Source organism: Xenopus laevis, chromosome 9_10L (assembly GCF_017654675.1).
Source record: "Xenopus laevis strain J_2021 chromosome 9_10L, Xenopus_laevis_v10.1, whole genome shotgun sequence".
Taxonomy (NCBI): domain Eukaryota; kingdom Metazoa; phylum Chordata; class Amphibia; order Anura; family Pipidae; genus Xenopus; species Xenopus laevis.
The window spans coordinates 86,877,046-86,901,549 of record NC_054387.1 but is presented as its reverse complement, the minus strand read 5'-3'; the positions used below and the strand labels follow the sequence as shown (position 1 = coordinate 86,901,549).

Sequence of the window (24,504 nt, the reverse complement as noted above, 5' to 3'; positions counted from 1 at the left end):
CTGCTGATTGGTTCCTATCCTACAGTACTACGTGCGAGTGCCGCTGGCTCCCCAACGCAGCCAGACAATTCAGCTAGCAGGAAGTGGAATAGATGGGCGGGACTAGTAGGGCTTTTGCAGAAATTTGTTGGTGTTTTAGTGACGTCTGTGGAAGATGCATTTACCAAGGCAAGTAACTTTTTGCAGCACCCTGGTGCCTATAAAGAAAGAATCTTTTTGCATGCCATGCTATACCTTCATGCTTCACTGCTTTGTTATTCGGAAACAAATAATGTTGCAGTCATAACATATCTCCCTGCCAGCTAGGCAGTCAGCAGAGGGGTACAGGGGGGACTCCAGGATGGTGCGCTGTGTTTTATGTGTGGAAATCACGGGGCCCCGTACAACAAAATTATTGGGCCCCCATACACCCTGCCCACACCACAGTTAAAAGACCACATAGAAATCTGCGCTAAAAAAAGGTAACCCTCCACACAGGGGTGCTTTGCCAATGAGGCGAGTTGAGGCTGTCGCCTCAGGCGGCAGCGCCCCGCTAGGTACCAGGGGCAGCAAAAATGCTGCTCCTGGTACTTTAAGAGCGAATTTCCGGGGGAGGGGGGGGGCAGCAGTAACTGCTGCTGCCTCAGGCGGCGGAGGGGCCAGGATCGCCCCTGCCTCCACACACACAAGTTATAAAAAGCTATTGATGGTCAGGGCCCCCTTAGAAGTTAAAAAAAAAAATGTGATGCCAGGGCCCCCCATAAAAGTTTTTTTTAAAAAAAATTGGTTGTCATGGGCCCCCTAGAGGTTAAAAAAAAAATTTGTTGACCAGGGCCCCTTACAAGTTAAAAAAAAAATAATTGGTGACCAGGGCCCTCCCTATAAGTAAAAAAAAATATTGGCGCCAGGGTCCCCCTTTTTGCTGCTTCAGGACTTCAATTCCGCTCCTTTTTTCGTGACTTCCGGTATTTTCGCCACTTTGGCTATTTTCGTGGCTTTGGGACTTCTCGGCGCTTTGGGACTTTGGCTGTTCGTCTTTTCGACATTTTGGCTGTTAGGAACTTCGGAAGTGCAGCACGGCTTCTGTGCTGTCAAGGGGGGCCCGGCTCTTTCGAAAAGTGCAGCAGTGACAGGCCACCTTCAGGCTCGGGCCCACTACTCTTGTACCCCCCTGATGGCAGCCTTGGTTGTGGGACAGGCTCACTGGGAAATGGGCTTAGGTTGGATCATGGGCATGGTTTTGGCATAATGGAACATGGTGGTTGAGGGGGCACGTTCTACTTGTTGGCAAGACCCACCAGATAGAATGCCTAGATGATCAATAATTTAGGCCCCAAATTAATAGTATAGGCCATAGGATTACTGATAGTGGCCCTGCTGCCAGCGACCACTGCACTCTTTGCTAAATGTATATAGTATTTCTTTCTCCTACCTGCTTCTGCAATTACTTGTGATTTTGGTAAATTTTTAATCCACTAATTTTTCTTTGAGAAATGCTATGGTCAGATGAACAAGATTATGTTTAATGATGTAATATCTATAGAGAATGCTTAGTGGTCTTGTATATTCTATAGGGTTGGTGTGTGCAACAAAGAAAATAACTAATGCTTTGTGAGTGACAGATTGCACGCTTTGTTCTTGCTTAGTTGTAATGTGTGACGTTTCTTTGGTGACAGCTTTGCCATCTGCTACTTTGATCTATGAACGTTTCCTTATATATTTTTACACTTAAATTAGAAGTTGGAAAACTTACAGAAAATGTAGTGTATATTTCAGTCTTGTTACTGGAAGAGCAAGAAAAAATATATAAATAAATAAATAAATATATATATATATATATATATATATATATATATATATATATATATATATATATATATATATATATATATATATATATATATATATATATATATATATATATATATACACATACACATACACAGGTATATGCATATATGTATGTATATACATATATAGGCTTGTTGATAGCAGTAGTTCAATATCAGCTTGAGCTCTGGGCTGCTCTGATCTGCTGCTTAGGAAAAAAATAGAAACCTTTTCTCAAATCTTTCCTAAGCAGAAGGAATCCTTTTTTTTATTTTTTTAAATAGTCAACTTCCTTGACTATTTGGTGGTCAGACTGGTTGGAAAATTACCAGTAAGGGGTGCTGTTGAAACAAAATTAATTCATGTTATCAGTATCTGTATCCTTTAATATCTTTGAATTAAAAATAATAATAATGAATATACATTGCAAAAGTGTTTAAAATAGCACCCACATCAATTTTCATTCACTTTTTTTTTAATTTAATGTTCACTTATCCTTTAACACTGTATTTATTTAATTTTTCAAGTCAAATAAAAGAATAAGGTGCAAAATTGACAATTTGGTATATCAGGTAAAGCAGCGACTCCCAACCTTTTATGTACCACGGGCCAGTTTCAAGCAAGACCATTTTTACGAGTACCGGGGGTGGGGAGGAATAAAGATGTGTGGGTGCATTTCAGGCTTACCAAAAAACTGTCCAAACAGTATTTTGGTCCTTATCATGATCAGTAGAAAGCTTCCTGGGCTTTGCACAGCTGTTGTCATGGCAATGGCATGTGAGGAAGCTGGTTTTGCAGGTCATTACAGGCTCTTTCATTGTTTTTGCAGATGGAACCAGAGGTGGCCCAGTTTGACACAGCCTGCGGCCCGGTGGTTGGGTACCCCGGAGTTAAAGTACATAACAGACAGATTATTCATAATCGCAATTATATCAAGATTAATAAAATGTTTGGTAATCTATGTGGTAGCATCTTTTATCCAAGACAGTCAATAAATCGAAGATTAGCGCTTACTGTTTAAAAACCTGTTTACAACAGTTGCTCTTTCTTACTGGCTAATGGGTGTGTACATGTGCATTTGACTGTACCTCAAAAAAACTTACGTCAGTGTAAATCTTTCTTTGATGTTATTACTAATGTCAGAAGGGCTCATTAATCGCTGCCTGCCAAAAGCAAAAAAGTAGCAACCATGTGGCTAGCTCCTATTTGGATCTACATATGAGTGCCACACTGTATGACCTGATTAGAGCCTTAAAGGAGAACTAATGCTCGGTTATGAATTAAAATGCTATAGCATAATTTATATCCGCTACTGCGTTTGTGTTCCTGCTGTATAGTTGAGCTTGGCACTGCTCAGTTCTTTTTGCTTCCATTCCGATTCATGTGCAGTTGCACCTATTGACGCAGAGGAACCCTCTCACTGAACAGTTATGTACCATTTGGCCCCCCCTCAAGTCTCTGACTAGCTCAGAGTTAGAGAGCTTAAAAGCAGGAAGTATTGTTCTGGCTATTATGTTAGACATCCAGTCACTTCAGCCTTTATACATTACATTTTCGACTAACTATATTAGAAACTCCACAAAAAACATAACTTAAAAGCTTTTTGAAAAGTTAACATAATTTTAAGCAACTTTGCAATATTCATCATTTAAAAAATATGCAGACTTTTCATGATTTTTAATGGTTTCTGACCGTTCCCTAAGCCTAGCCACTTGCTCTCCTGCTGATCTCTCTGACTACTTTGCTGAGCTAGCTGACTACTGTTACTTTGTATCAACAGCCAGCTGTACAGAACGCATTTTAGAACATCATCAGGGGAAATCATTGTCCTGCATGCTATCTCTTAAGCCAGAGGAATGCGACATGGCATGCTTTTTTACTCACCCATCATCCGAAGCTGATTTCACACCTCGTTCCTCCCTCCTCAGCCGTCGGCCCTTGCTCCTCACTCCTCAGTGTGCGCATATTCAGCCCTGTGCCCTGATTATAGTTACTTGTTCATGCCATTCCTTTTAGCCAATAGGCGTTTTAGGTTTTTTAATTGCAGCAATCAAATTCGAGCTACAGCTGACGGCTGAGGAGGAAGAAGCTAGGACCCAGGACTGATGGCTGAGGAGGGAGGAGCAAAGACCCAGGACTTATGTAGTCCTAAGCCTACATCCTCCAAACCCCACAATTCACTACACACATGATTTCAATAAGGAAAGGAACATCACAGTGCAATTCATTTTGGTTTAGGTAGTTCCTGCATGCTGGCTGTAAACTGTGGAATAGTTGTTTCCATTTGTAACGTCAGTGTTTTAGTTCCCCCCTTCCCTGCCAGGATTTCAAATGATGCAGAAAGAGAACTGTTAACCAGCTAGATTTCAGTATAGAAAATTGCATTTATTCATAGTTTTTGAAGAAATCTGTAACTGTGATTGATTAGGGGTTTCTGTGTTATTTTGGCCTCTTTATCAATTTTTGGTTTGGAAGTCAGAGTTCCCCTTTAATATTGGTCCTTGCGAATGTTGTATTTTGGGTAAAAATAAATTCTAATTGCAATGTAAATTGCGCTTTGCTCTCTGCACTGTCGGTAATTTGTGATTTGATTTGTTTTTATAAGAAACCTGACTGTATGCAGTGAAATTCTCCCTTCATTTACTGCTGTTGAAAGGAATTGTCAGAAGGTTCCTAACTGCTGGGCAGGGAAACAATCATACTTATGAACAGCAGAGGGAGCCCCCGCCTTACTTCCATGCCATGCAGAACTCCAGCAGCTTTGTTTGTTTACCTGTAGAGCAGTCGGAGACTGTGTGGAGATTTTTATTGGATTTTATTTTGGCTTTACAACACCTTTACTGTATACAACTCCAGGTGCAGGGACAAAGATCATGGAGCCAGATTTCAACTGGTTCTGCAGAGTTGGAGAAAGTTTGTATTAAACAATACAAAAACTATAAAATCCACATTAGATTACATGACAACACAGGACCCAGTGCAGTCTGCATATTGTGTTTATTAATCAGTCTGTATTGGCTTCTGGCAGATATTATTCGACTTGTACTGTTTTGATAATTTATGACAATCCCTAAGCAGCCTAGACCTCACTGAACATGTCCATGTGTTTTGGTCTTGCAAAGATGTTTAACAAAGTTACAAGAAGGTGACCCCCTGTGGCCAACTTTGAAAGCATAAATTATTTGTTTGATTAGGCTTGTGGTGCAGTAAGTTCATGTTTACGTTTAGTAACAAAATACAGCATTTCTGGCCTTATTCAATCTCAGACTTTTCTTCTTCTTTAAAAGCAAACATCTTATTGGTTTCTATGGATAACTGCTCCTGTCTCAGGCCCACATATTGCATTAACACAAACCTCTTAATGTGATAATTAGCTATAGATATCATAATGGTGGCTGATATTTTGCCCATAAATTTCAACATAAAGCAAATAAAATCTTAACTGACTAATATTATCATTTTGGTTTTTGGTGTATTTTTTTTTTTTATAGTTTCATCATTCAGACATGACTCATCTGCCTTTTTCAGTGACTAACCGTCTTCCAAATATTACTTTTAACACAATAGTTTTGTACCATGCATGAGTTCTGTTTTCATACAGGTCATGGAACTCCAAGGTGACTGCTAATATCCTCATATTTTGCAAAAGGGGGTACTTTATTTATTATAATACACAAATTTCAGTGTGTCATGTGACAGAAATGACATCTCTATGCTCTGTTTATAACCAATGATATCATTCAGCAGTGTTTATAAGGATATCATTTACAGGATATTCATGGCTCTTGTGTGATAATTAAATCTTCCAGCTGGACATCTACTGTATATATAGCACCAGTGTCTTGTAATTAACAGGTAGAATAAGGGCCTGATTTGTTATTTTGCACACACCATGTTTCTTGTAGTTCTGTGCTGTGTATTTTATCAATGTTGTAATCAGGACATGGAACTCCCTTGCTGATGCTAGCATTACATGCCTGCTTTTCACCGTTAAGCTTAATTGGTATCGTTCAGATAGCAAAGATGACTTCTGCTATCTGTAAATAGACTTTCTGAAACCATTAACAATGTCAGATTTGAAAATTATTACTCGTTTGGGAACTGGAACACTTATCTTTAAAGCAATATTGTTTTAATGCATTTTCCTTCAGCGTATTTAGATCCTTAACTCTGAGTGATGGTAGTTTTCTTTTTTGTTTGATATTGTACTGATGCTAAAGGGGTAGTTCACGTTGAAACTAACTTTTTGGCTTTTGCAATGTACGTTGGAACTATTTATTTACTGTGTGTGCTCAACCCCTATTATTTTGTAGATCCATTTTATCCTTTGAGCTCTTGAAAATCAATAAAAATGTATTGAACCAAATTAATGTTTAGGCTGCCATAAGCATCAGTATTCTAAGATCATTTATAATCATTCCTCTTTGTATAATATTTTACGTATTTGCTTTGTTTGGTCAGGGTGACGCAGTTGCTGAGGGTGCAGACAAAGGAGATTGAATATATGAGGTTGTTTTTCGGCCTGCGCTTAAACACCGGTTGGTAAACCGTCCAGTGTGGCTTTAGATGAAATACTGTGAAGGAAATCTGTACATTTAATATGCCTAGACATTGCTTTTTACTTTCTTCCACAAGCAGTTCATTCCATTCACCTTAAAAGCAGGACAGGATTTTCACTTAAAACTTTAAAGGAGAAAACCCTGATTTTTTTTTTTTTTAAGCAATAATGAATAATACATGGTTTTGGTTTTACTTGGGGCTAAAAAAATATTATCTTTAAAGGACCAGTAACATCAAATTTTTTTTAAAAAAAATTAGTTGGTATACCACGAAAAAAACCCACCAAGACTAATTAAACTTTAAAATCGCACAGCCTTTATTAAGAAATAACTTACCGAAACTCCGCTTGCGCTCCTCTTCAGAAAAGACAACACGGCGACGATTCATTGTTCGGCACTCAATTTCACCTCACTGGCTATTTCCTATAAGGAAGGCAAGGAGGAGAAATCGCCTTTTCTGACAAGGAGCGCAAGTGGAGTTTCGGTAAGTTATTTCTTAATAAAGGCTGTGCGATTTTAAAGTTTAATTAGTCTTCGTGTTTTTTTTTTCTTGCTATACTAACAAATTTTTTATTTTTTTGTAAAATTGATGGTACTAGTTCTTTAACAATGGCTCCTTTATTGGAGCTTCCTATAGATCTGCTACAGTAGCTGTCTGTGTTTCAAATGAGGGCTTGATGTATCCTAATGGTCCCTGCCAGAAGCATAGTAGAAGGGGGACCTAGCTGCTGATTGGTTCAAAGGTTCACTTGTAAGTCAGAGGGGTCAGTTTCACATGAACTGCAGTTTTGTATGGGGAACTAAAGGCGCCCAAAGTTTTCCTATCTGCCTTTTTGCATAAAATATACTTTTTACTTTAGGGATCTCTTTCTAGAAACTAGATTCGGTTTCCTACATAGCTTTTGGCTCTCAGTTTGTCAGACTTTACCATTTTAAATTATTTAGTTATAGGCATTAAAACGTTAAGAATAAAGGTTATAGTTATCTCTAAATCTGTCTGTTTTTTGAACCAAATGTAAATGTTTGGTGTCTCTACAAGTAAAGGCAGATGTGCAATGATATATGCTGCTTGTTTTGTTTGTTAAACTATGTCTGTGTATAATTCTGTCCTGTTTGTTATGTAGATTTCAGCCAAATGGCATGGCCATGTATGAATTTTTTTGTTGCGATTTATGTGACACGGCCTTTGACAACTGTTTCTTGCTACATTGCCTAGGAATAAAAAGCTTGATTCCTCTTCTAGTAATTGTATGTTCCTTTTAGTTTCTAAGTGAATTTTACATTTTCAGAACTGTTTTAAACTAAAAAGATGCTTTGTCTTGTATATGCAATCACATATGAGCTCACATTTAAGGCAGTAATCTTCAAAAATCATGCAAGTCTTAGGGTAAACATCTATTCTGCTTCCCATGGACAGGCCATGTTTAGGGAACTAGCCCACCGATATGTCACCTGTATACATTACTAGAAGAAATCAATTTAAGGACACCCCTAAACTTTAGGAATAAGACATTTTTCGCAAAACTTCAGTCAGTGTACCACAGAGCTCCACAGCAGTTACAGGTTCTGCTTTTTTTGTTTTTGTGCCCCTGGATTCCTGGAAAGTACAGTAAATAGCAGTAGCACTCATCATTGACCTGAGGTTGGTGCGGTTGCCATGAGAGACAGGCATATGTTATAATGACATGCTTTTTAGTTCAAATAATTCTTTTTGCCTTTGTCATTTGTGATTCAAATAATGATTGCTCCTTTATAACAATGTGTGTTTGTTACTGGATACATTAAATGGAGTGGTATAATAGAGAGTGGCAAAAGCACACATGGCCTTCAAAAAAATAATGTAATTTTTATTCTGTCCCCAAATTTTAGCATCTGGTAACATTGTGTTAAACTGATACTGACACATTTTTGTCATTCACAGGAATCATGCCAGCATCGCTTAGAATAGTGGTTTCAATTCCTTTCATTCATTGGAAAGTTACATGATTTCTTAAATTCATCAGTTCAGCTGTACATGCCAGTAAATAAATAATAAAAAACGTTATTGTGGGATACCCGCTTCACATCTATAGGTATGTGAGACCTACATTGGTGGGTCTTACTGTAATTTTCTTTTGTTTTCCTTTTTTTAATTGGGTTTATACTTTTTTTTTTTTTCCCCTTTCAACATCCCTTTTTTCCTTTCATGTTATGATTATGGCTTAGAGGAGAAATGCAAGGATTACGTTAAGGTGGTCATACTTGGTGAGATCTGTTTATGTAGGTTTAGGAAGGGGGGGGCGAACGAGCAGGTCTTTGCTAGTTTTGGCTACCCTGTTAATGGCTTAATCTGGCTGCTTTGATGCTTTAAGATGACCATACATATGGAGAGGTTGGCGAGGTTGTCAAATATGCCTACCTTGAGGTGGGTGATAGGTTGATCCGATGGTGGCCCCTAGGGCCCAACAATCGGATCTTAATGAGGAGAAATCAGGAGGTCGGATTAAGGACCTCATCAACGAACCGATCCGGTCCTCGATCCGAGGACCACATTTTAAGCTTGATCAATTGACATCTGACTGACTTTTGTCCAGATATCGATTGGAGAAGCCCATCGGAGGGCCCCCATACACTAGGCATTAAGCTGCCAACTTAATCTGTCTGCAGTTTATATCTGCCCGTGTATACAGCCTGTAGGCAGTGATCAGATCTTATGAAAGACCCATGAAGTACCACCTGCTGTGGACTACATTCATAGCATTATCCAGCCTGGTTCATCAATATTTGAATGAGAGTGTATTTTCTAATCATCAGGAAGGGTTGCAGACTGTTCAACCTAGTTAGCAACCAGATAGTGCACAGACGTCCCTGCCCCATTCTCCGGCCTATGCTTGATAGGAAAGCAATTAATAATGCACGTAGCCAATATTCTCTCTAACTTGTGCGCTCATGCCCATAAGTTTGTATGCACGCATATTATTCAGTATTTATTTAGACCAAACACCAATTTTCACATACAGTTTAAAAACAGTAATTAAAGAATCAATAAGACTGCAATTGTAGGATTTCCTTAAATGCAGAGAACCTTTGTTAAAAAATGGATAATAATTTCTAAATATATCTGTAATGTTATGTGTTTAAAACTAGGGCAATGAGTGTAGGAAAGCCATTATCTAGATCAGTGCTGTCCAGCTAGAGACCAAAGGACCAGTTGTCACCCTGGCATTTTTTAAGGACCTAGATATAATTTTAGTATACTTTAGCCCCGCTTGTTGGCTAACCAACGTCATGGAAAACATGGGTAGCATCAGTTTAGATTCTGCTGACCCTTCCACTGGTAAATCCCAAGGTAATATTGAACTGTATAGGCTCTGTGGAATGGCAATGAAACTTTGGCACACCAAATATGTTTTTTATGCGGTTACGATCATAGAAGATATTTACATAAAGAAATGAAGCAAAAGGCAAGTTGCACGAATACAGATAAACACACAAAAAGAAAAATAACACTGCTGACACTATTGAAGCAATAAATGCTATCCTAGCCCATATTTGCAGACATGCAGTTTCAAGCACGTCAATCCTGTAACTTCTCTTACTTGTGCAAATTCAGCATGTCTTTTTTTTTTTTCTTTCTTGCTCTTACTTCTTTCTTGGGCACAGGCCTGTAATGAGCAGTCCTGTATGTTTTGGCCCACTTTTCCTTTGGTCTCTTGGGCTCTCCTGCAGCTCTGTCCTTCAGCCCAATACTACTCTATTTGCCTTGGCTTCCTCTGGCTCGGTTTATCCTTTGGCACAGAGACAAATGTGGACATTCAGGGAGATTAGTAGCCCAGCGACAAATGCCTCTTCTTCTTCTTTTGTTGTTCATCAAATCAGGTGTGTCTAACCACCACGGAACTACAATTACTGCTTTTGCTTAAGACAGATGTGATATATGATCATTTTTATAACATGCCACTAAAATCTTACACAGTCTTCACAGAACATAAATAGATAAACTTGTAGGACATTTTCAAAACATGGTTTGTATTTAGTTTACGAGGCTCTGTGGCACGAATAATTAATGAGCAACATATCTGTAGAAAAAGGTACCACTGTAGACTGGTGAATTAATACTGTAACAAGCAGTGTTGCTATAGTCCTATCAGTACAGTCAAAATGAGCACTACTGCACACTGTTAAATTAATATTGTTACAATCAGTGCTCCTGCAGACTGGTGGATCAATCTTGTCACAGTCGATGGAGGATTAATATTGTTGCTATAGACTTCTGATCTTGTACAACTCCTGTTGCTACCATTGGAATGGTTAGCCATGATAGTTCTTTCCACTTTGTTCTACTGGGCTCTGCAAGGATGTAAATTGCTAGACATTTTGAAGCAGGTGCCTTTTTAGATGGCCCTTATTTCAGCTGTTTATAGAACATTTGCTTTCTTTTCTGAGGCAGAAGTAAGCATGCGTAGTACCTCAGAAAGCTACGTTACAGCTTATGTCACCCAAGATTTGTCACCGTGGCTTTTAAGAGACAAGAGGAGGTGAAAAAAATGCTGAAATTTGTCTGCCAGCGAGGTCTGTAAGAAACATATTCAGATTAGGCCATCCCAAAGAATCCCAAATACACTGTCCTCTCCATAGCCATCATTAGAAGACAATTCTAAATCTTAGGCTTCTTTATAGCCTATAGTTAGCGTTGCTGTACTAATTATATTCTGTATTTTACTGTTTTTTTGCATCTCACAAGGCATTGGCAATTTTCCTCCACAATCCGTTTCAGACGAAACATTTATTAAATAGATACTGCCACCATGTGGCATGTTCATCCTGATACTTTCAATCACAGGTTTGTATTCATGGATCTCCTACTTTGTCATCCAGTGCACTAAGTTTCAGGAAATAGTGTCGTTTTTGTTGTTTAAATGGCATATTTGAAATGGACCTATCATCAGTTGGCATGTTGATTAAAAAGTTCAGATCTTTTTAGATCAGCAATAAAGACTTGTAAAGAATGTTTTATTTTGGGGGGGGGGGTTGCCGGTGTTGCAAGATTTTAGTTTAAACTAATTTTCCTCCCTTTGGCGTTTTCCAGTAACTGTTCAGCAGCTCTAAACGGTTGCAGTTTTCTACATTGATTGCAATTTTTACATATCATTAGGATATAACAGTTGACTTAAGTAAACCACTGGGCATATGCTCTTGTTTATAGAATCTGCAACCTCTATTACTCAACCTTTGTTACTGAGCAACTACTAGGAAACATGAAGGTGCAAATGTATTTATTTTTTTTGAAAAATGTTCAATAATTAAAAATTTTAAGTATGATAAAAATCATTATCTCTACTGTGCTATTCAATATCAATGGAAACAAAATAAAAAAGGATGTTTAGAAAACTTTAATATGTTTTTTATAGGGAATGAGAACTTTTGGGCTGGTCCCTCTTCACCTCTTGTATTGGTTATTGTTTGTTTTTCATGTATGTTTAATGTTGACACCCATTCATTGTACAATGCTGCAGGATATGTTGTTCATTTTATAAATACATGTTAATAATATTACAATGGAAGGAGGCTTCTTTAAATGTGGTGTAGGTTAGATTTATGGTAGAATAAGTTACATTATTCTCTACCTGGGCTTGTGTGCTTGGACATGGCAGGATTTGTTGCTCAGTTCAGCAGAGCCATGGTTAAAAAAATGCAGTTCATCTTGGTATCTAAATTTAAATGAATTAATACAGTCACTCTGCAATAAAGCTAATATATTTTGTAATGTTTTAAACAGTAGGTGGTGCTGTTGTTTCAGTTTGGTCACCCAAGTTATCCGCCTGCTATTATTCTATCATGTACATATTTTACAGTTTCCCGATTTTCATGCGAAGTCTGCTGAAAATCAAGTTGTGCATTCTGTCTCCTTATAAATATTATACAGGTATGGGATTCATTATCCAGAAACCCATTATCCAGAAAGTTCCAAATTACGGAAAGGCCTTCTCCCATAGACTCTAATTTATACAAATAATCCAAGTTTTTAAAAACGATTTCTTTTTTCTCTGTAATAATAAAACAATAGCATGTACTTGGTCCAAACTAAGATATAATTAATCCTTATTGGAAGCAAAACCAGCCTATTGTGCTTATTTAATATTTACATTATTCTCTAGTAGATTTAAAGTAGAATTCAACCCCTCACTGTGAAAAATCCCCACTGGCCCCCTCGGGTGCCCCCCTCCTGCCCCCCCCTGCTAAGTGTTACCCCAGAATTATGGCCCCTGTAGGATCACTGACCGCACATGGGCGCCATCTTCCGGCACCTCGTTAATCTTCGGGTCTTCTTCCTTACCTTCGGTAATTTCCGTCACTTCTGGCACATGCGCAGTTGTCGCTATCCGGAAGATTGCTCTCACTGCACATGCACCAAAAGGGCGATCACTTTAAGAAGATTACCGAAGAGAAGAAGATGCCCTGAGCTCGGTTGCGCTCACCGTGGAGGGGGTTTAGTTTTAGTTGTATGAAGATACAAATTAAAGAAGGATCCACTATCCAGAAAACCTCAGGTCCCGAGCATTCTGGATAACAGGTCCCTTAACTGTATTTTTATGTATTAAAGCATAGTGGAAGTCTGTGGCATCTCTCACTTGCCGTGATTGATTTTATTAGAATTCAGTTAACCTTCAAATGTGTTTTTAGAGTGTGGGAAGAAGCCAGTGTATCCCAAGAAAACACACTCTGGCGTTGGAGAGCATACAAACAAATAAGTGTTCTGGTGGCATTTAAATTGACTGTACTATTACCCAGCACGCCTTTGGGAGCTTAACTAAATATAAATAGTGTGTTTGAGTCGAGAAAAACTCAACCCACACCTGCCTGTACCTGCCTCCTACCCTCTATATATAGACCCGCCCAACCCTGCCGATGACTAAAGGGACTGGCCAAGTCCAAGGGTATAAAAGAAGGAAGCCATCAGTGTAAGGCACTGAACCCACCCCCGACCAGCAAAAGGTGTGCTGAGGTCGGCCCGAACCCACCTGACCCACAGGCAACAGGTAATGGGGCATATGGAGCAAAGTAAAATGACAGCTGCAAATCTGGCATTCTCATGGTGTAAAATTGCACACCAAATTGGACCTAATGTATGCAGAGCCCCCTGCACCCACCAACAACAAACTGCATGGACCTCAAGGGTTAATGGCTGAGCCTAAAATTCAAATTCATATCCCATGGCCTGCTAGAAATCACTGTAGTTGGATGTTCTTTAATAACAATGACAGTATCTCGTTAAACCCTACACGATGACAATATTTTCCCTGAAAAAAAAAAAAGTAAAGACCCATTTTCAATAGACCGTTAATAAAATGTTATCAAATCAGCTCAATCACATTTGTCTTGAACATAAACATTGGGGATAAAGCAAATATTGTCAGGCTTTCTATTTTCTCTTATCTGAAAAAATAGAAATTAAAATAGCTCTTGATTAGAGAGCCGTTCCCTTTGGGGCTACCTGGATTAGTAGCTGGTGGGGACATGGGACCAAGCTGAAGGTGAGTTTGGGTGATAGTTGAGGAGAATGCCTATTTGCTAGCCTACATACTTTGGAAATCCCCTGTTGAAGGTCAGTTAGGGTAAGGTTTGGGGTGATCATTTATTTGTTGTACTAATTTTTAAAAAAATTTTTTTTTAATATGTCAGATTTTTAGCCATGCAAGTTTGATTAGACACATCTTGCTACACATTATACGTGGTTTTAACGTGGGGCGATTCTTCCCTTCTTTTTTGCCAAATTCGGCAAAGATGAGCATATTTGGTGATTTACCTAAACCAGCAGTTCTTTCTGTATGGTAACGATAGGGACATTGAGTCTTCTTCTTCTGAGCAAGATTCATTCAGTGATTTCATTTGACCAAAGGTAACTGCTTTCAGTTGAACATGTCCCAAGTTGCATGCACTTGTATAAATGGGCACAGCAAGAGACACACAAGGCAAAGGATAAAATACCCTCATCACGTCTGCAGTAATGTATAATGCAAAATATTATCTCCTTGTATCCTACAAAAGGTTTTCCTCCCTGTTATTTTCTCAAATAATATTAAGTGCACCAGATTCATCAGAATTCTATAATATCAAACGCTGCTTTTTCCTTGTTTATAAAAAATTAAGAACATTTTTTATTATAGGGTTAATCACCACTGCCTCTTGGCTAATGATGAGAGCAGTATCTGTTGTCAAGGCATTTGGTATGCAGGTGATAAAAGGAGGGGCATCACCTCATGTAGGGGTTGGCATATGTGTTTCTTGGAGCGAGGGTGCCTGCTAGTAGTGCTTGTGTGCTCCTTCTAATGAGCCAGTATGTTACTTTAATACTGACTTATCCACACTGAGTTTTAGCACTCTGACAACCTTGACTGCAACCAGTCTGGAGATTTGTGTTTGCCATGGCATCTCTGCTGGCTGCTCCTTGCAACATAGGGAATCTTTTCTGCCTTGTCAGGCGGCGTTTTAAAAGAAGGCGCAAGAAGCGTTCTGAAAAGAAAGGTATGGTATGCAGGTTCCTTTTTTTAACTCCGTTGTATTAAATGATAGTTTACTCTTGTAGATTGTTCTCCTTTGCTGTAGGTCTGACTGTAGGACTGTCTTTGACTGTTCTTCTACTTGTTTGTGTGTATAAAAAAAATAACACTTTGCTGACTGTGTGTACAACTTACTTATATATTTTTTCACCCGATGCCATAGTCCAGGCTTGTATAGTTCTTGCAGTATGCTATGACACTTGCTAGATTCAGTTGTTAAGTGGTTAATAGCATTTTTACTTTATAACATTGCAATGGATGATTTGGTTTAAAACAAGATAATTTCATCTGTGAACCTACTGTGGCTTTAACAATGTATAATGTAGCGTTATTTACTAGGGATGCTGGATAATGATTCGTACATGAAGTTTTGCTATACAGCTGGCAAATGTCGACATTTCCAGTAGGTTTATTTAGTTGGTACAAAATACATGCTGCTCCATTTTATTCTCAAAATATCCCTAAACAGCACTCTTTTGCCTTAATATTGTAATACGTATGAATAAATAATGCTAGAGTTTTATTATGTTTTATTTTAATAGATATTTGAATATTTAATAGAATATTTGACTAAATAGTGATGTTTCCCCTGATACCTGGAATGCAGTTTGTGATGCTAGCTTCCATGGCAGTGGAGAGGTTAATGAATTTATTACACTTATCAGTCCTTCTTTTAAGTATTTCTCCGCCATAACAGAATTATTAGAACAGCAATTCCCTTGAGTGTCAGCCTTTAGCCAAATAATTCATATGCCTGCCTTTTAGCTGTGAAATGAGATGGCTGCACAATATTCTTATTACAATATCAGTCGGTGAAGAGTTTTGCTAGAGCAGCATTTAATTCTCTCTGTGTGTTAGCATTTTCACTATTTGAGACTTGAGAGTAGAGATTTTATGTATGTTCCATGGTAAAGCTTAGTTTCATTGGAAAAATATCTGATGTGGAGCTTTGCAATTTTTGGGTATGAACTTCACCAGTATGTATATTAGGAATATGGTATCCGTTATAATTCTTCTACTTCACTGACCCTTTGTAAATGTAATAGGGGTGACTAAGACTATAAGCTCCATACAGACAGGACCAAAGTGGTGCTATATAAATAAAAATAATAATTAAAATGTGGTGCGTAGTTAGTGATTATACCTTTTTTCTATAATACTTTTTAATGTTTACTGCTCCTTTAGTAGTTGTAAACAATATTGCAAATAAGCTGTTGTTTTAATGCATAAGAAAATGTACTTTTTTTTGTTATAGTGTGATACCATATCTGTGGCATCACTGTACAGGCTATGAGAAAATCCAGTTTTCCCCGCTATGGAAAGGGCCATTTACACCCTAGTTTGGCTGACCATGTAAACACTGGCATGGTTCATATATCAGCCAAAGCTTTTGTTATACAAGTTATTTTGCATTTTATCACAGCATTTCAGAGCTACTGATGACCTCTTAATATCAAAAACCACACTTTTTTAAAACTTAATTACATACAAAATGTTGCATCTTTGCAGCAGGATCTTGACAAACTGTCAATCTGGGCAGCTAAGTGGCAGATGAGATTCAATATCAAATGTAAGGTTACGTACCTGGAATGTAAAAATCTGCAAGCCAATGATTCGCTGAATGGGACTGCACTAGGCAAATCCATAATGGTAAAGGACCTTTGAATCCTTGTAAATACAGGTATGGAACCTATCTAGGTTGCTTGGGAACTGAGGTTTTCCGAATAAGCGGCTGGAATATGAATAATAGAAGGCCAGAATGGAAAGCTGAGTAATAAAAAGTAACAATAACTTGTACCTTACAGAGCATTTGGTTTTAGCTGGGGTAAGTGACCCCTATTTGAAGATTTAAAGTTGTAATTCTAACATCCATCAAGAAATGGTTAAGTGAGTTATCTTCTAAAAATCAGTTATGATACTGTGCTATTTAAACACGTCCAGATCAATTCACGGCTAATTCCAGAATTTCACCTATTTAGCTGCTCCTTTTATTCTGTTTGTAAGCTAGCTTTAATGCCAGTGGGAAGTTTGCCTTTGGTGAAGTTGCAGATGTATTGATATTTTCATTAAGGGTACTTTGAAAATAAGTGTTTAAGTGATCCGCTTGTACTGTTGCATTCCACTGCTCAGAAGCTATTGCACCAAGATCAGTAAGGGCAGCACTGAGATCAAGAGGTACTGCTCAACCTCTGTACTCTAATCAGCCATCTGCATAGCATTAATCCTGTTATGATTACTATATGATTACTACTGTGAAAATGAAGGCTGGGGATGCACAGTAGCAAGTGAACTCGGGACCAATGAAAAAAAGAGAAGATGCGCTCCAACATTTGCTCCAAAAAGAATAAATCTTGTACTCTGTACAATAAAACTTTTTGAAAGTACGTTTACTACACCCCAGCAAATGTTGGAGCGCATCTTCTTTTTTTTCAATGGTCCTGGATATTGTTTGTGTTGAGTCAACGTGACGGAGTATTTTCTACAAACCGAGTGTTTTGAATTCCACTAACTTTCGCAAGTGAACTCAGCGCTGGGCTTCATCTTTCTGATGTTATGCTTCTGTAGTCTGCTTTCATGGAGCGATTCCAGCAGGATTCTACTGAACTGTATGATGGACCGAGCACTTACTTTGGATTTATATAATTATATCTATAGTGGATAATGTGCGTCCTACTTTACTCTGTATAGGTTTTAATGTCAGATTACTAGTAATGTGCGGTAGTAGTGTGCTGAGTGGCCCGAAACCTGCGGTACCTTCAGGGTTTACCCACGAGTCGGGTGGGATCGGGCTGGCTACCACAAAAAAAAAAATCTTCGAGTTGAGCGTTCCCTTCCACTCTCCCTGCCCCCACAACTTCACACTACGGCCTTCCGTTCCAAGAATTTATAGACTTGTGCCTGCCCTGCGCCTTTCTTGAGTTTGGGGTGGGCGCAGGTCTATAAATAGAGGGGACGGAGAAGGCTGGGTTCAGGTTGGGAGGAGGTGATGTGCTGGTCGGGAAAATCCAGGGCTAAATCCTTAGACTCTGTTTATGGTCAACTCAGACTCCACTGTTTTTAAAGGAAAGTGTAACAAAGTCATTAACATATAATGTATTGTTGTTTTGCACTGGCAAAAGCTGTGTGTTTGCTTCAGAAAGACTACTATAGTTTATATACAAGCATGGGGCCAGACATTCAATCTGGAAAAAAGAAAATGCACAGGTTACATTTGGCACCCTCGAGTGCAAACAGACTTTCCTTCTCCTTTAATATACTAATGTGTTTTCCATGATGATTGAAACAAGACATTTTATCACTGCCAAAGCCAAAATATAAACCACATCCTTTGGTAATTCTAAACAAAAATCAAAGTTAAACTACATAAACCAAAAACAATTGGAAAACCTCAAACCACTTCTATATTAATTGAACCTGGCATATATCTGTAGAATAGCTGCTAATTAAAATCCAAAATTAACTAAAGTATTGTTCTTAGAAACAGAATTGTTTCTGCCATATCCTCCTTCACAAAAACTCTTAAATCTGATTTGATTTTCAGTGCTTGTATTTAAAGTTATTAGGAGTCTGAGTCGGTACCAGATACCCAAAATTGCTTTTGACTCCACAGCTCTGGGGAAGAACTCAGCCTGCACCCAGGTTGCAACCCTAAATCGTACCCTAACCTACAAAATATCCCACACCTAACCTGTACCTGTTTCTTCTTGCTCTTTACACTACTTCTGAGCATGCCTCTGGTTCCAAGACCCAGCCCTAACCTGCAATGGTTGGCCACATTTCAACCCAATTTTAATCCAAGCCCTCCTGACCACTGGTAAACCCAGTGAGGGTTTCTGGTCAACCCGCACATCACTACAGGTCATGTAGCTCTGAGTTGACTTCTAATATGTTTATAACTTTTACTGCAGGTACATTATTCATTATAATATACTGTTCTTTATGTTCATATTTTGAGAGAGCTCACTCCCTTTACTCCATAGCAACATTCCTGCCCTCTCTTCCTCCTCCTGTATGTATCACTGTGCTCCCTGCAACTTACTGTTCCATCTCTGCTCCTTTAGATACATCTGCTCCTCTGCTGCCTCCCAATGATCCTTTCATTAAGTTGCATTCCATCTGCTTTTTGGCTTTTGCATATGTCTGAATGAGTTCAGTCTCATAGGTAAGAATGGGCTGTGCATTATCCTATGCTCTCTTGTGGTGGAACATGGACGAAATTCATCACAGAACGCACAGCGTGTGTAAGGTCCTAAAAAAGTTATTGTATATGAAAAGTGTTTGAATTTTAGTAAAAGAAGCTCATTCACTGATTAATGTTGGGGATTACTTGGGGAATGTCCGTTTTTAGAAGCATTTTTCTCCGGGAGTCCTTTGGCAGCACAGGGACAGATGGGTTAATGCACACTTCCCTTCAGGAGGCAGGATGGCTTTAAAGAAGTGAATTAGTGATGGTCTGCCCCTCAGATCCTCCTCTTCCCTGCATTAGCCCCTCCCCTATTAGTTTTTTGCCATCCTGCTCCCAGGAGGTAGGATGTGGGAGAGCTCGGCTCTCCAAACATCATTTTATTTTACTTTCTTTTCCTTTCTTTTATTATTTTTATTTTTTTATTAGGTTCTTCAGAACAAACTGCAGTGTTTCAGAGGGTGTTTTTATACCCATCTCCGCTCCACTTACTACAGCATGCTACAGCGCTGCATGGTAAGCCAAAGAACCCACAAGCTCGCAGAGTAGTTTTTCAGACATGCTGCAGCGCTGTCTTACTCTCTGCCGCTGGTTTCAGGCATGCTATAGCGCTGCCAATAACCACTACCAAAACAAAGGTATGCCTTAGCGCTGCCGCATCCACGAGTCCACAGGATGTGTTCACCTGTGTTTGAATTTCGCGCCTTCACATTTGGCGCGCCTCAAGCCAGAGCGCACTTCCGCTTTTGCCGACAGGAAGTCACTGCAGTTAATGCGCACAACGGCAAACACATACGCCATCCAGTCGCGCACAGGAACGCTGCTCAGCGTGATCGCTGTCTGTGAGGTGACGATTCCTTAGTCGGCGCTACTATTAACGAAGGGGTAGGTAGCCTTTTTCTTCTGACAAAGGCCAAAGATTCACGGGATGGTGGGCAATCCTCACTACGTGATATTTTATTTTGCAGGACACGCAACCTCAACTGATATCCCCTGCTCCTATTAATTCCCATAGCCTCTTAGCTACGGAACAAGGGGTATACCCCACAATCATTTTAATTGGAAAAATATTTTTCTGGGGCACTTATTTTCTGCACTTACTTTCTGCACTTCTTATACCTATTTTCCTAACTCTATGGCCTAACATGGCATCTGAGCAGTCAAAATCTCTAACTTCACTCACAGATACTGCAGAAGTGTCCAAAACCAAAGAATCCAATGGCGCAACAGCCAAAAGGTCTTATAAACGCACTAAGGACATAGAGCAAACTTCTAAGAAGCGTAAACCCTCAGCTGACTCAGAACAGTCAGTAGCTACTGGGGAGTCCAGTAATCCACCAAAACAGATTCCGGACTGGCTCCAAGCTTTTCAGTCATCAATCCTAGGCATGACTGCATCCATTGATAAATTGGCATCTATGCATACAATTCAACACACCCAGGATAGGGTACACATGACCTCAGCCACTTCTTGTCCTCCTTCACCAAGTCGGCCTGACCATTCACAGGACATATCCTCTGAGGAGGAGGGGATTCTGCAAGAAGCAGATAGTGACTGGGAAGACGAAGTTTCAGAACAATCACCGACCGCTGAACGCTCTCATAAGTCACAGACAGATGCTGTCAATGCCCTTCTATCCGACATGTTCCACTCCTTAGGCATTCAAGAAGAACACAAAGAAATCCAAACTTTGGACAAGCTTTTCGGCTCTACTCAAAAGAAACAAAGGAGTTTTCCTGTACACAGTACAATTACTGACACCATTCAAAAAGAATGGGCTAACCCAGATAAACGCTTCTCCAAGGATAAGAGATTGGACACATTATATCCCATTGAAAATTCTCAAAGGGAAAAATGGGACACTGTCCCTAAAGTAGACGCACCAGTCGCACGTCTAGCAAAAAGAACTACCATCCCACTAGAAGATGGAACTTCTTTTAAAGACCCAATGGACAGAAAAGCGGAAAATATTATGAAACACATCTTCTCATGTACGACATCAGCCTTTAAACCCACAGTAGCTTCAGCCTGTGTCACACGCACTCTAGTACTCTGGTTAGAGGAAGCGTTAACTGCAACGGACAATCCTGATTTTGACATGCACTCCCATTTATCAAAAGTTACCAATGCTGTACATTTTCTCTGCGATTCTTCCATGGACATTCTTCAATTATTAGCTAGATCATCAGCTCTATCCATAGCAGCTAGACGATCCTTATGGATGAAAACATGGAATGCAGACCCAGCATCCAAGAAAAACTTGGTTGCCCTACCATTTAAGGGAACTTCATTATTTGGACCCGAGTTAGATTCACTCATTTCCAAAATCACAGGAGGTAAGAGTAACTTCCTCCCACAAGACAGGAAGGGCAAATCACCATTTCCACCACAAAAACGGTCCTTTCGGACATCTTCCTTTGGCCGCAGAATGCCTCAGCGTTCCCAAAATCAAAACTCATATCAGAACACATATCAAAACAGCTACCCAAGCACCTCCAAGGGATTTCGGACCAACAAGAGACCGAATTGGTCCTACCAAAAGCGTTCCTTCAAAGGAGCGCCAGACAAACCGCAAGATCAATGAAGATTACTCTCCTACGGACAGGGAAACTGCGGTAGGGGGACGCCTTTCTCTGTTCAAAGGAGTGTGGATTCGTACCACTCCAGACAAGTGGGTACACAAAGTAATTTCAGAGGGATACAAAATGCAATTCGCAGCATCACCCCCTCACCGGTTTATGCGTTCCAGACCGCCAATTTCAGCGGCAGCACGGGTGACACTGCAAAAGGTCTTAGGGGACATGCTGGCCACAAAAGCCATCTTACCGGTACCACTGCAAGAAAGGAGACACGGGTTTTATTCAAACCTTTTCCTAGTCCCCAAAAAAGACGGAAAAGTAAGACCGGTATTAGACCTGAAAGCTCTGAACAGTTATCTTTACATACCAACATTCAAAATGGAATCCCTCAGGTCTGTGATCAACAATGTGGAAAAAGGAGACTTTTTCACATCCATAGATCTCACCGATGCATACCTGCACATCCCCATCCACAGAGATTACCAAAAATTTCTGCGTTTCACAATCCTCGGTGGCCACTACCAATTCCAAGCGCTACCTTTCGGACTCGCCACAGCGCCAAGAGTATTTACGAAAGTCATGGCAGCTCTAGTAGCACATGTGAGACTGCAACACCTGTACATTCTACCTTACCTCGACGATCTTCTTCTAAGGTCACCATCCTTCGAAACAGCCACCTACAACACTCAAAGGTGCCTCCAAATTTTACGAGATCACGGCTGGATCATCAACCACACAAAGAGCGTGTTAAGTCCTTCTCAAACGATCATTTTCCTAGGAGCACAATTCGACTCCAGAACACACACAGTGTCCCTCACAGATCAAAAAATAAGGAAGCTGAAGGCAGCCGCGAATTATGCTATAACTCACAGACAACTGTCAGCAAGAGGAACCATGCACCTTCTAGGGCTTATGACGGCCTCCATAGAGCTCATACCATATGCCCGATTTCACATGCGCTACCTCCAACTAGAATTCCTGCAAAAGTGGGACAAGCTTCATCACAATCTCGAGGCCCGAATCAACCTGTCGCAATCTACCAGGCAATCCCTGAAGTGGTGGCTCCAAACACGAAACCTCAAGACAGGGAGGATTTGCTCGATCAAACACTGGTCCCTCGTTACCACAGACGCCAGCCTCATTGGTTGGGGTGGTGTTTACGGTCACCTCAAAGTCCAAGGCAAATGGTCACCTCCAGAAAAGAAACTGCACATCAATGTCCTCGAAATCAGGGCAATCTACCTGTCTCTATCACACTGGACTCACCTGCTCAAGCACCGACCAATCAAAATACAATCCGACAATGCCACAGCAGTTGCCTATGTCAATCATCAAGGGGGCACGCGAAGTGTGGCAGCGTGGCAGGAAGCTCAGCGGGTACTGCAATGGGCAGAAAACCATGCTTGCATCCTGTCTGCAGTTTACATACCCGGACAACTCAACTGGGAGGCAGATCTCCTCAGTCGCCATTTTTTGGATCCGGGGGAATGGTCCCTCCATCCGGAAGTTTTTCGCCAGATCACTGCATGCTGGGGAAACCCACAAATAGATTTAATGGCGTCAAGCTTCAATCATCAGCTCCCCAGATACTGCTCCAGGTACCGGGACCATCAGGCAGTCGCGTTAGATGCAATGGTAACACCATGGACGTTCGACATGGTTTACATTTTTCCACCAATTCCCATGATTCATCCGATTCTACGTCGACTGAGTCTGTTCAACACCACAGCCATTGTGATCACACCATATTGGCCCAGAAGAGCCTGGTTCTCGGATCTTCTAAATCTGTCGATCGCACCACCATGGCATCTACCTCTAAGGGAAGACCTGCTTCTCCAGGACCAGTACAGGCATCCCAACCTAAAACACCTATCACTAACGGCATGGCTCTTGAGAGCACCATCTGGAGGCGTAAGGGATTTTCGGACAGAGTGACAAAAACTCTTTTGCAAGCTCGCAAGCCGACAACGGCATCCTCTTACTACCGTATTTGGCGAACGTTTATGACTTGGTGCCAAAATCAATCGTTGTCTCACTCCACCTGCAGGTTACCTATTCTACTCGAATTTCTACAAGCAGGACTGGATAAAGGGTTGGGAGTCAATTCTCTCAAAGTCCAGGTCTCAGCCCTATCGCTGTTTTTTCAAACCCCTTTGGCTTTTCAGCAAGAAGTTAAGACCTTTTTACAGGCGGCATCCCACATAAATCCACCTTTCCGACAACCCACGCCGCCGTGGGACCTCAACCTCATACTCAAAGTACTACAAACGAAGCCATTCGAACCACTGGCCACTACCAGCCTACAACTATTGACATTGAAGGTTGTCTTTTTGGTTGCTATTGCCTCAGCCCGCCGGGTATCCGAATTGGGGGCATTGAGTCATAAACCACCTTTTTGTATTTTCCACCAAGACAAGGTAGTTCTACGTACTGTACCAACGTTTCTACCGAAAGTCAACTCTGCTTTTCACATAAACCAGGAGATAGTGTTGCCCTCCCTCTGCCCGAAACCTCAGACGGAGACTGAACGCAGGATTCACACCCTGGATGTGGCGCGGGCGCTGAAGTTCTACATTCACAGAACTACAGAGTTTCGGAAGACCGAGGCACTTTTTGTTCTATATGGATCCTCTCGCAAAGGTGCAAAAGCATCCAAACACACCATCGCCAGGTGGATCAAACTTGCTATCACCAAGGCATACCAGATTCGGGGACAACCTGTTCCTTTCAGGGTCACAGCCCATTCCACACGAGCACTGAGCACGTCCTGGGCCTTATCTAACGAGGCATCAGCAGAACAGCTTTGCAAGGCGGCCACTTGGTCGTCACTCCA

The 24,504-nt window shown here is 40.4% G+C and overlaps 1 protein-coding gene across 5 annotated transcripts in view; it reads left to right on the top strand.

Moving 5' to 3' along the window:
• The window catches only part of adarb1.L (adenosine deaminase, RNA-specific, B1 L homeolog), a 52,377-nt gene that overhangs the window by 7,642 nt on the left and 20,231 nt on the right, over window positions 1-24,504 (top strand). The window contains exon 2 of one of the 5 annotated variants that reach the window (XM_018234544.2): window positions 18,970-19,070. The gene's annotated coding sequence lies outside the window, so the exon portion shown is untranslated. 5 annotated transcript variants of the gene reach the window in all.